At 42.4% G+C, this 12,517-nt stretch overlaps 1 protein-coding gene across 1 annotated transcript in view; it reads right to left on the reverse strand.

The window, feature by feature from the left end:
- The window catches only part of CTNNA2 (catenin alpha 2), a 1,042,487-nt gene that overhangs the window by 119,963 nt on the left and 910,007 nt on the right, over positions 1-12,517 (reverse strand). The window lies entirely within an intron of this gene.

A 12,517-nucleotide genomic window follows, 5' to 3' on the forward strand; every position in this document is an offset into this window, starting at 1 on the left:
TCCTGGATGTTTCCTTATCTCCTGCCCCCGCCTGCACTTACCTCTATTGAGTCCTATACCCTCTTATCACTGTTAACCCAACAAAGGATGCTAATTGATCACAGTATTCACTAAAGTAGTATTTTCTCCTCCTAGGAAAATATTCTCTAATCTATCCCTCCTAACATAACACCTTAACCCAATTAAGATATTCCCAAGTCTTGAAGAACTTGAAGGAAAAATGTACAGTGTAGAAACTTCAGGCTCCCCAGGTAAGCTGTTGGGGAAATATTTAAGGGTAGGGAGTTTTCTGTAAGCTCTGTCATCTTTATCTAAAATTTCTTCTGTCTTTTCTTCCTCTGACCACCTGTTTTTGTAAATAAAGTGTTACTGTAACACATCTCTGCCTATTCACTTATATATTGTCTATGACTGCTTTTGAACTACGAGGGGAGAGTTGAGTATTTATGATAGAGACCACAGGACCCACAAGCCAAGAATATTTACTATATAGCCCTTTACGAAAAAAGGATTGCAAAGCCCTAGTTTAGGTGAAAACCTGGGCAGAAAAAAACGGTCAGTTTTATTAGACCTGTCAAATATGCCAAAGCAACTTCATAGCAGGAAATGGGAAGGCTATCATACTGTGGTATTTACGGCACAAGTGCCATCAACAAAATTAAGTAGGTCAGGAAGGGGCACATATCCGTAGCCTAGAAAACCACGTGCCCCTCCCAGGTCTATTTAACAGTGTTAAGTTCTGAGACAAAAATAATAATAAAATAAAAGTAAAAGGAGGACAGGAAGGTGGAAAGAGAGGGGAACAGACACCCAGAATGACTTCTAGGATGTTCTCCACTACCCATGCTAAGTTTGCTGGTGAACAGAGTCAAAAGAAGCAAATATGAGTCTGTGATGCCATGTGTCTTACGTCCCAGTATAGCCCATCAATCACCCCTTCCTGAAGCTAGAGGATCACTCTCCACTCTCTGGGCTTCTTTGAACTAAACCAGATGATCAGTTTTGCAGTCTCTCATCTACACTTATATTCTCCTCGAACTTCCACTTCATCTTTCACTACTTCTCCACCTAACCCCTTGCGAGTCTTCACCCTGGGCTCCACCAGTGTGCACAGGTAGCCCAGTCAGAAACCTAGGGTATATCTAACGGAAGGTACTGGTCCTCCCGGGGGAATCCTTGGAAGAAACCTGTGCTTGGTCACTGCAATGGGCCGTTGTCTGGAGGAGAAACCCCAGAAACCGGTTTCACAACTTCAGAGGGCTCCCAGGTAGACTAGAGTAATATGTATGGGGGTGGGGGAGATGACCTGACTCTGACCCTAGGCTACACAAGGAAAAAGACTGAAGAAATGACCTTCAAACCAGCCCCATAGCCTTATCACCTCCTTCCCAGCCCTCAAGCATCTATAAAAATTCTTCCTCCTCCCATTTCCATTGCCTCCCAGAATCTTTCTAGGCTCAGTCCCTCAAATCTGCTTGCCCCATTTTACCTGTCCTCCATTACCAGCTCTTCCTTTCTTCAGTTCAGATCTGTTCTTGCATTCTTCCCTACGTTCTCTCGTGAAGCTTCAATTCTCCCCCTAATGTCCAAGTCCCAGCTTGTTTGGGTGCAGATCAGAGCTCCCCTTTTCCAAGGCTTTCCCTACCCATTTCTTGCCCAAACCAGGTGGCAATCCAGGTCCCTCAGTCATCACAGAGGAGAAGACCGAGACCTCGTGCTCATTCAACAATGTAGACAAAGCCATCCTTGTGTAGCAGCACACTCTGATAGTCTCCAAACCCCTCTTCCCCTTCCATGTGTTTACACTCATCCTTGTTCTACTTTCTTTACCTGCCTTCATACTCTGGTTCCTGATATCTGCTTCAAGTTCTCCTTTGTATAACAACACCTATGAAAACTTTTTCCTGGCTATCCAACATCATCAACCCAGTGGATACACTCTCCTTCAAAAGTGAGAGCATCATAACTGCAGCTATGAGAGCATTTTCTTACCTCTGTCCTATGTGACACACACACAGCCAAAGCCTCTTGATTTCATTGATAACCAAAGCTTTTACAAGTCTCCCCCAAGATGGACAGTCCCTTGTGGAGTGCCCTGCATCCCCTTCCTTCTATGGGCCACAAGCCCCACCAATACTTGCAAACATACCAGTGTTTTGCTCAGCTTTGAAATCAAACACATTTCTATGATGCCCAGAGAATAGGGCAGAGCTGTGCCAGAGGGTAAGCAGCAGAGTTATTTCATGTGATCTGGGAACCATCTCTGAAAGAGCCCTGCCACATGGAGTCCCGTGTCTTCCAAGGTGACCTTCAAGAAGCCACCTCCACCTTGTTGGGCAACAGAAGCTGCCATCACAGTCCAGCACCATGGCCAGGCTTGGACCCCAGATGCATCCTGGTTTCATCTGCACACCCTCAGGAGACCATAGCCACATCTAGATGGAAGGAGCAGCTGTGCTTGCAAAAGCGCAGGTCAGCTCCCAGCCAAGGTCATGCTCATAACCAATGCTCGAAGGAATAGATTGAGCTCCACAATGCCCTTCACGTGTGCCTCAGCTTAGCAACTTTCTACAAGAGAACTGTTTTTGCTGTCATCCTCAGTGGGTCACATTTTTCCCTAGCTGAATCAGTCATCTGGGTGAATGGCCAGTCAGCCTGACCTTTAATCTGCTATGTAATAAAGACGGCCTTCTGACGAATAGTCCCAGAGAAAAACAAGTCATGAGGAAATTCTGTGCATCTTGTTTCTGTTTAGCTGTGTGCCTTCCAGGATAGCTGTTTACCTAACTGTGGCCTTTTGCCTCTAATAGGCTCCACATTTTTTTTCCCCATGGGATCCAGGTTTAGCAAACATACTCATTGTGGAAACACCAATAATATTGTGCGTGTACACATAGAGAAAAGGAGAGAGCTATGAAGATATTTGGGTCTTTTCATCTATGAAAATGCTCTTAGTTAAGTAAGTGATAGTTATGATTATTGTTTTAACATTCCCTGAAGCCTAGGGAAATTTCTAACTTTTGAAGAGCTTAATACCTATATCTCACAGTAGAATATATTATACATATGGATATATAGGTGTACATTTTTTCATTGGCAATATTTAGTGATGAAATATGAGTAACAATCTATGCCCATGGGCCAAATGTAGCCAATGGCTTGTTTTTATATGGTCTTCGAGTTAAGAATGGTTAATGTGAGACATTATCTGTTCCACAGAGTCTAAAATATTACTGCTCTTAATAAAAGCTTGCTAACCCCTCGAATATGGTAATATTCTGGTGTTTGTCAGGTTGTAGGCCAGGACATGAATGGTGTCAAGTACCCCAGTCCTGAAACTCTTTGCTTCTGTTCAGTGAGGCCCTCTGTACTCCCATCATTTCCCAAGTACTTCTCCAGTGATGTTCTTCAAAGGCAAGGACCTTTTGATTCCTCATCCTTTCATGTATTTATATTTACCTAAATTCTGTTACATCATTCATCGTTTCGCCAGATGTAACTTTTCCAAAAACCCAGTCTATCCTCAGGGACTAAAGAGTTACTAAATTTGAGAATGTTCCAAAGAATGCATCCAAGACTTTTAATGGAATTCACAAAGAATCGGTGCAAAAAACATGTTGGAGGCAGTATGTCTAGAATATGGGCAAAACTCCCAAAGGGTCTACTTGGAAGAAAACAGCACTCTTTAGGTGAATATACTTCTTGTGGGAGTTGTACCTTGTATGTACCAGGACACATTAGATCCAGAACAAGGCCTGAAGGGTGCGGTGCCGCCCATGGTTCCAGAGTGAGAGATGACGAGGTGAAGTTTTGCTCCTCAAACCATTGTCCACAGGCTAGTACACTTGTTTTGCCTTCTTTAAAGACAATATACATATATATATATAGTCTCCTCATATCATCACCTTTTGCAAATCTATAGAAGTAAACAGTTTGAGAGGGTTTTTTTTTTAACACTTTTTAATTAGAGAGGCCAAATTACTATCATTATTCATTAATATTCTGGGTACAAGTGAGACCCTGTGATCTGACACCAAAAGCACGTGTTCCTGGCCACTCAGGGTGCTGAAATCAAGTGGGTCATATTTTTCGCAGATTCTTTCCCCTAAATGCAGACATGTGCACACACAATGACCATCTTCTGTTACCCTCCCCCTGCAAAGTTATAAGGGTGACAGAAGGAGGATAAAATTCATGTAGTTCTTTATATCCAGGATTCTTAGAGAAGTTTACATTCAAGGGAATCCTAGGTACCTGAATAGTGCCTAAGACACTTTCAACGTTTCTAATTTCATTCAATTCTCACAATGCTTAGAATAATACAAGAAGAGTTGAATGTGTGAGTATTAATTGTGCAGTTTCTTAAGAAGATTTACATGCATTTTCTCATTATATCCTTGCAAAACCCTATGAGGTAGGTACTATTATCATTCCCATTCTATAGGTGAGTAAATGAGGCCCAAGGAGGTTCAGTAGTTACCTCATGGTCACACGACAGAAAGCAGGAAAGTCAGGTTTGAACTCCTGCAGACTAACTCCAGGGCATATTCAACAAAACCCGACATGATGCTTATTTATTGATCACCACAGACCTTAAAAATGGGTAACCATTTGTTTCCATTTCACAGATGATGAAAACTGAAGTTAAGAAGCTAAGAGAGAGAATAAGTAGCTTGCCTAAGTCATACAGCCAATGATAGCAGAGCCAGTATTTGAACCTGGCGTCTGTGTCCAGGCCCTACACAGAGACACACACAAAGTCTGTATATATAAAATATATAACACAATTGCACCCTCTGTAATCCTACCAGTGGAAAAGGCCATTATTATAATTACAGATAATTGAGAGTCAATGAAGCAGCCTTCCAAATTTAAGTTAAAATCACTTTAAGAGGGATGTAGGAAAAGCTGACGTGATAAGCTTGCTGAATTCTCCTCCAGCATAGAACTCTGGCAGAAGATGTGCTTTACAAGCAACAGGCTACAATAGAAGAGAAAACACAATTTGATACTGAGGGTAGACAGCAGATTGGAGAAAGGAGATTGGAAACTCAGCCTTGGTTGACTTTAGTGTTTTGCCTGAGGCCAGTCCTGCTCCTGAGATTTACCCAGACACAAGAGCAGTTAGAGTCAGAGTCCCTGAACTTGACAATGGTATCAAGTTATTTCCCTTTTACAGACATGAGAAAGGGGGTCAGCAACACAGGATTAAGGCGTTGGCCTGAGTACAGCACATCAGAGTGGAAAAGGCATTCACCAATCTAGTCCCCCCAAAAAGCCTTCAGGGACCTGCCTAACCAGACTCTTGCTCCCAGCCAAGGGGTCTGCTGTGGGCACACTGAACCCATCTAACCAGGCCAGGCAGGACAGGGTTCCTGAATGGGGGTTCCAAAGTATAACTCAGGAAGGTGAGAAGCAAGTCTCCGGATTTGTTCCTATCTCTTGCTTCTCTAGGTGAAGAGAACAAAGATGGCAAAAGTCACTCTAAGAAATCCAGCTGTACATTTCTGCCCCAGCCCAACCTGGGGCCAGAAGAGGAGAGTCAGTGAGAGGACACTGCCTGGCTTTGGCTTCATTCACTTGCTTAACACATTCAATTAATCACCACAGCAGGCTTTGCGAAGTCAAGCAGAAGAAAAGAAAGAGACATCATCTCTGCCTTCAAGCAACCCTCAATCTCATTGGATGAGCCAGCCAATAACGGAGCAAATACAGTGAAATATAAATCGTGCTGCAGTAAGAGCCTCTGCCAGCTGGAGTGGAAGCACAAAGTCGGGGGACATTATTTTTGGGTGGGAGGGTTTGTAGACCTAGGGGTTATTCAGGAAATGCTTCAACCATGCAAGTCCACAGGGAACTCTACTTAATATTCTGTAGAGTTTACCCTTGTATGGGTAAAGAATCTGAAAAAGAATGAATATATGTATATGTATAACTGAATCACTTTGCTGTACACCTGAAACTTACACAACATTGTAAATCAACTATACTCCAATAAAATTATAAAAAAAGAAATTGGAATATATTTCAGATTGATCAAAAATAGGAAAACAAACAAACAATATAAGTCCAAAGTCTTACATAAGGTAGACCCTAAGGTGGGAGAGAAGGAAATGGCAAGGGCAGAGGGAGGGCATTCCAGCAAGAAGGAAAAATGTGAGCCTGGTCCAAGGAGCCTGGGGTATTTGGTGATTGGCAAGCGGTTCATTAAGACTGTGTAAGGAGAGGGTCAGCAGGTAATAACAGCTAGATATGGAAGTCAGAGCCAGAGATGGAATAACTTTGACTTTCCCTTCTAGGCAATGGAGGGAGCTTTAGGCAGGTGACTGATGACTGGACAGATGTTTTATGAAGAGCATTTGGGCACCTGTTTGGAAGATGAACTGGAGGAGAATGAGACAAAGCGGGGGTCTGCCTATAGAATTGGATACTTATGGAAAGGAAAACGTGCACCTATTTATACAAGATAAGGGAGAACAAGGTGCATGGAGGTCAGTGTGTAAGATACAATTTTGTGACCCCTATTTTACAGATGAGGACACGAGACTCAGAGAAGTTAAGTTCATCTCCCATAATCACCCAGTTTGTCAGATTGAGAGCCAGAAATAATCTGTTGTCTGTTTCCCTGCAGGTCCATCTATTCCTGAAGGTCTGCAATCCCCATGAACAGGTACCCTTTTGCTAAGACAATACAGACAGGGATCGGCAACTCCTGACCTGAGGGTCAAGGTCAAAAGGCCCTATTCTACGCTTTTGCTCACCCTACTTCATCTCTCTCTGTACCTTGCCGAAGGTCAAGTTCAATGATCCAGGAAGCCTTCTCTGACCAACATCACATAGGCTAATATGATCTTCCCTCTCTTCTGAAATCTTAATATATTAGTTTTAAAAATTAGTCTCAGGCTTCCCTGGTGACGCAGTGGTTAAGAATCCACCTGCCAATGCAGGGGACACAGGTTCGAGCACTGGTCTGGGAAGATCCCATGTGCTGTGGAGCAACTAAGCCCATGTGCCGCAACTACTGGGCCTGCGCTCTAGAGCCCGTGAGCCACAAGCACCGAAACCCACGTGCCTAGAACTTATGTCCTGCAACAAGAGAAGATGCCGCAATGAGAAGCCCGCGCACTGCAACAAATAGTAGCCCCCGCTCTCCGTAACTAGAGAAAAGCCCGAGCGCAGCAATGAAGACCCAATGCAGCCAAAAATAAAATAAATAATAAAATAAATAAATTTAAAAGAAGAATTAGTCTCAAGTTTGATTATACTAAAACTGCTCTCTGTGAAGAGCTTGCCTCCCCAATTATATCCTCTGATTCTCAAAGGCAGGGACAAGCCCCTCCCTCCCCTGTACTGACCTCAGTAGGAAATACGATGCTGACAACCCAATAGGTAACGAGCCTTCCTGCCTGCAAGCATCTGGCTACCAGGCCTTGTGCCACTCACACCCTCACAACAGAGGAGGGGAATTCACCTTGGAGTCCAGCCCCTTCACATAATCAGAACTGCAGTATAAAAAGCCCTGCTGTGTCGTGAACACTGTCCCTGAAGTTTAAGTTCAGCAGTAGGAATTGACATTCCCTATCTTCCTCTCTCCATCTCCTACCTGGTAACTTGCTCTTCACGCAGGCCTGCCATTATCATCAAATCACTAACATTTTCCTCCTTTTGCTTCTCTTTCCCATGCTCCAGTCACTCACACTGAGTTTCTCCTCTCAATTTACAGGTCTGATTTATATATCTTTTTTGACTCTCTGAAAAGTTGCTTTTCTCTGCTCACTGCAACCAACCTAATATTTACTCAGCCTTTGTCATGTTTACACCTCAGCTTTCATTTCTGCTCTCCCATTCAGCCTGCTGGAGATGTTCAAGGTTGCTCTAAATGCTTTTTTCACTGGAAAGTTCTTCTTGCTCCTGAGTAGGTATGTTATTGCAAAGATTCTCAACACTCCCTTCTTAGACGATCTCATTCACTGCTGTGATCTTAACTATTTTCACCTTTGAGTTGAAAATACCCAAATCATCCACTATCCCAATCTCTTTGTTACGTTCTTGATGTAACTTTCTGAGTTGGTTGAATTGCTCCAAAAAGGTGGCCCACAGTCACCTCAAAGCTATGATTTCACCAAAAAAAAGGTTCCCCTCACATATTTTTCCTGCTTAGTTTCACTATCAGCTAATGACACATCCAATCTCTTATTTACCCAGGATAGGAAACTAAGATTCTTATTCAGTTTATATACAAATTCTGTCGCCTTTAACTGCAATTGGTTTCCAATTTGTTTCCTTCCTAATCCCTTTGCCACTGCCAAAGTTCAAATCTTTATCATCTCTTACTGATTACTGGCATAAAATGTAACCCATTTCTTATGGTATCCAGAGTCCCCCAGGCTGGCCCCAACCTGGTTCTCCAGCTTTAGATGCTCTCTACATCCAATCATACCCCAATTCCTACTACATCTGATCACACCCCGATTCTCACTACATCCGACCACCCTCCAAGCCTTACTACTTCCCATCACAGCCCACTCAATCTCCATGCTACAAAAGACTACAGCCTTCATAGAGACCTGCCTTTTCAACCATGTTTCAAAAAATGTTTGAAAAACAGCTGAGGCTCATAAAACAACCAATCACCCTGAGGAGCCCCAAATCTCTGGCTTTGGACTTCAGATATGACCTCTGTTCAGAATCAGAAAAAGCATGACTCGTTCAACAGAAACACAGGGCCCAGGTTCCAGATCTGCCTTGTAGGGAACTTCCACTGAGAAAGACGGACAGATCACACAGTTCAGTCATGTAATTGTTATGTCACGGGGCATATATTCTTAAAGAAAATTGACTTTTTGGTTTCCCTCTCTTCATTTAATTTATTCCCTGGGGCTAGTTCTTCCTTCCCCATGCTTTTTCTGGTCATTCTGAAGTAAGACTGTCTCAACTTGTTTTTTCGGTGTGTTATTTTCTTATTGCTGCTGTAAGAAATTACCACAAAATTAGTGACTTTAAACAGCAAAACATTGTTGTCTGACATTTCTGAAGGTTGGGAGTTTCAGGTGGATCTCACTGGGCTAAAATTAAGGAGGCAGCAGGGCTGGGTTCCTTTCTGGTGCCTTCCGGGGAGAATCCGTTTCCTTGCCTTCTCTGTCATCTAGAGGCTGCTCTTATTTCTGGCTCAGGGTTCCTCTCCACCTTCAAAACCAGCAATGTCCAGTCAAGCCTTTCTCACATCACATCATTCTGACTCCACCTGTCCTTTCTCCCTCGTTCATTTATAAGGACCTTTGTGATTACACTGGGCCCAACTGGAACATCCAGGATAATCTCCTTATCCTAAAGTCAACTGATTAGCAGACTTCATTCCTTCTACAACCTTAGTTCCCCCTTGTTACGTATTGTACCTTTTTAAAAAGTGTAAGGATTAGAATGTGGATATCTTTGGGGGGACATTATTCTGCCTACCACATATGGTTCTACCTAAAAGTTAAAGCTTAAATCTTGCTTTAAAGTTAAGGCTCCTCTCCTTCCCTTGATGGGACTATAGTAAGTGAGAAGGCACTCACTTAGCTTCTCTTCTGTTCCTTCAACTGGCAGCTTTAACTCCTGCTTCCCCAACTTGCTAATAGGGATTTTCAGGGCCTCCGGGGGTGGGGAGAGGCAGATGATGGGAGAAGAGAAAGGAGAAACAGGAATGTCTTTGCTCCCTGCACAGTGATGCTGCACCAAAACTCATGCTCTCTGGGGGTGGCAGGTGTTCACAGTGGCTCTGCCATCAATGGTTGTCCTTGCTGAGAATCAATGCATCTTCTCCCCACTGGTCCTTTACTCCTACATCAGTCCCTAGGAATCAATACCTCCAGTTTTTCCACCGAGGTTAATTCACTCTCCAAACAGCCATCTTGAATAGGACCTTGACTCCCTCCACACCAAATCTCTCCACCCACAGGAAATGCCAGTCCTTTTCATGGATCAACTCTGGGAGGATAGGCCAATTCCAGCACAGCCAACTTTCCTCTGCTTCACTGTGGAAGCAACTGCAACCTGATTCTCACTCTTTAGATTCTCCCAACCTGATGAGACCCTCATTCCTCTGTGTTCTTCTCCAGCATGTGGAGGACTTTTCCAGCTCTCCTTGTGCTTTTGTCAGAGCCTGTTTCCCTTTGTTAAAGATAAGGGTTGGTATAACATACCGAAAGCAGCCCTCTCCAGAAATGTCTTCCCTCTGATATCTATGTGTCCATCCTTTATACCTCCAGAGTAGGTGAGGGTATTAAGAGTTTGCTAAACTAGCTTTCAGTCAGCTGCTTAGAAAATTGCACCTCTTGGTCCTACACCTCAATTTGGAAAATGATGCAGAAATGTCTATTTTATTAGCATTCTTGGTGGAGGTGGGATAAAGAAACAGGGGAGAGTCTCCTTATATAGGTGAAAGGAAAGGGCTTCTAAGCAATAGTGGATCAATAATAAGACTGTATCCTAGAAAGAATGTAGTCCGTGAATGACATAACAGGACCAGTCTCTCGGACTTTCCAGTACATGTTATTCCTTAGGGTGGTCCATGGGTGTCAGCTTCCCCAAGTGAGGACACTGTTCATTATGGGTCTGAGTCTGATGAGCAGCTGGGACCCTTGGGACTGTTATTTTAATTAATCCATAAGAGCTATTCCCAGACTTCTGTGCTATGGGCTATTTTGGCAGGACAGGAAAGATACCAGCAGGTAGTTGCTTCCCACAATTTAAAGGAAATATTACCAAACAGATAATTCACCCTTTGAATAAGTGTAAAATTTTCTGGGACACAGAGTCCAGGGGAGGTCAGAACAGACCAGGTCAAGGGATCAGTTCTGACCTATTATTATCTATAGCTCAGAGCTGTGGTTAGGCCACATGCTGGGGAGTGACAATGCTGTTACCAACACTCATGCAATATGGAAGCATTTTTTTAAATGATGTTAAAGCTAGAAGGAGATTTACACAGTGTCTAGCCCTTATGTCTCACGTTAAGATGAAGAAACAGACCTAGAGAGAGTGGGATTTTCTCAAAGATGCTCTGTAAATTAGTGGCCAAGCCAGGATTCAAAAGCAGGTACCCCAACTACTAATCTAATGATCTTACCATTTCTGCAGTCTGGATTTGGCAGTGGTTTCTGTGTTTTATTGTTTCATTAGCACAAAGTATAGGATAGTACTCCAAAAAGTTTCTAGGTCTTCACAACGCTAATTTGTTTCCTTCCACATCTTCCTTTCCTTTGTCTTCTCAGCACATTTTCTCTTCCATCTTAGATACTCTCTGATTTTATAAATGTTGTAACACACACACACGCACACACACACGATACTGCTGTGTGTATTTTGTATATCCCCTCCTCAAATCAAGCTCCAGATATTTCTTTCATATTTTCCACTGTCCCATTAGAATGTACTAATTGTGAGTTCCCTTCTCTCCTCTAAGTGATAACAAATGATGCTGATGTGTTCAAGAGAAAAGCCCATTCCTATTTATGCTAGTAAGTAAATTATCGTACCCTCTCAGTTATCCGGGGCAGAAATGAACAAAAACCAGGATGAGTAAGTTCACAGATAAGCCTATCACCTATAAATGGATACTAAATTCAGTTTTAGTTTCTTGAGAACTAAATCTGAACCAAAGCCAAAAAAGCAAATACTGGATTGCATAAGTTTTTGTTTTGTTTTTTGTTTTTTAACAAAAAGATGCTTGCTGATTCAACTTCAGAAACCAAACTTTTCTTGAAATAAAATAGCATTTACTCATGTACAGAGTCAAGGCAAGGATATTTAAGAATCTAATGGAAAAAAACCCACTAAGTATGTTTTAATGTTTAATGTAGATAAAAACATTCCACTCCAGATAATGATTATTGATATTATCTTCAACAGTGAAAACAAAAAGCCTGACACTGCAGACCATCTAAAGACTGAGAAGTAAATACAACCAGGAAGTAGAGTCAACTGAGTTCAAAGTTTAGGCAGAAACTTGATCAAGAATAGCTTCTATATATTTCAATATATCTGATAGTCATGGTGTGTGTGTTTGGGCAGGGGTATTATTCTCTATCCAGAAAGACAAGAAAGGCATGGAATGTTCTTGGACTATTGGAGACTTCCCAGTATCATAACCAAAATCTGTGCTTCTGTGGGTGTCTGAAGAGGGGAAGAATGGGACAGACTGGGAAAATGATGTTCCAAAACCAAAAGACCAGACTGATCCAATTATTCCATGATGACATTCCACACCTCCCCAGAGATCACCGGCTCACAATGCCTTTAAATGACATTTCATCTTGTATATTAAACTAAATATACAAGACATTCTTTAGGAATCACCAAAACAAACCACTGAAGTTTTAAACTATCAAACCACAGGTCAGAGCCAATGTTTTTAATATGAATTTACTTAAGTAAAGCATTTTTAGCTCCACAGTCTAAACCATTCTCTAATGTCTTGCCTTAGAACCAATTGGCTCTTTTATCATCCTGTCACCTGAAGGTATTTCATTTGTAC

The sequence above is a fragment of the Tursiops truncatus genome, chromosome 14, assembly GCF_011762595.2.
Source record: "Tursiops truncatus isolate mTurTru1 chromosome 14, mTurTru1.mat.Y, whole genome shotgun sequence".
NCBI classification, from domain to species: Eukaryota; Metazoa; Chordata; class Mammalia; order Artiodactyla; family Delphinidae; genus Tursiops; species Tursiops truncatus.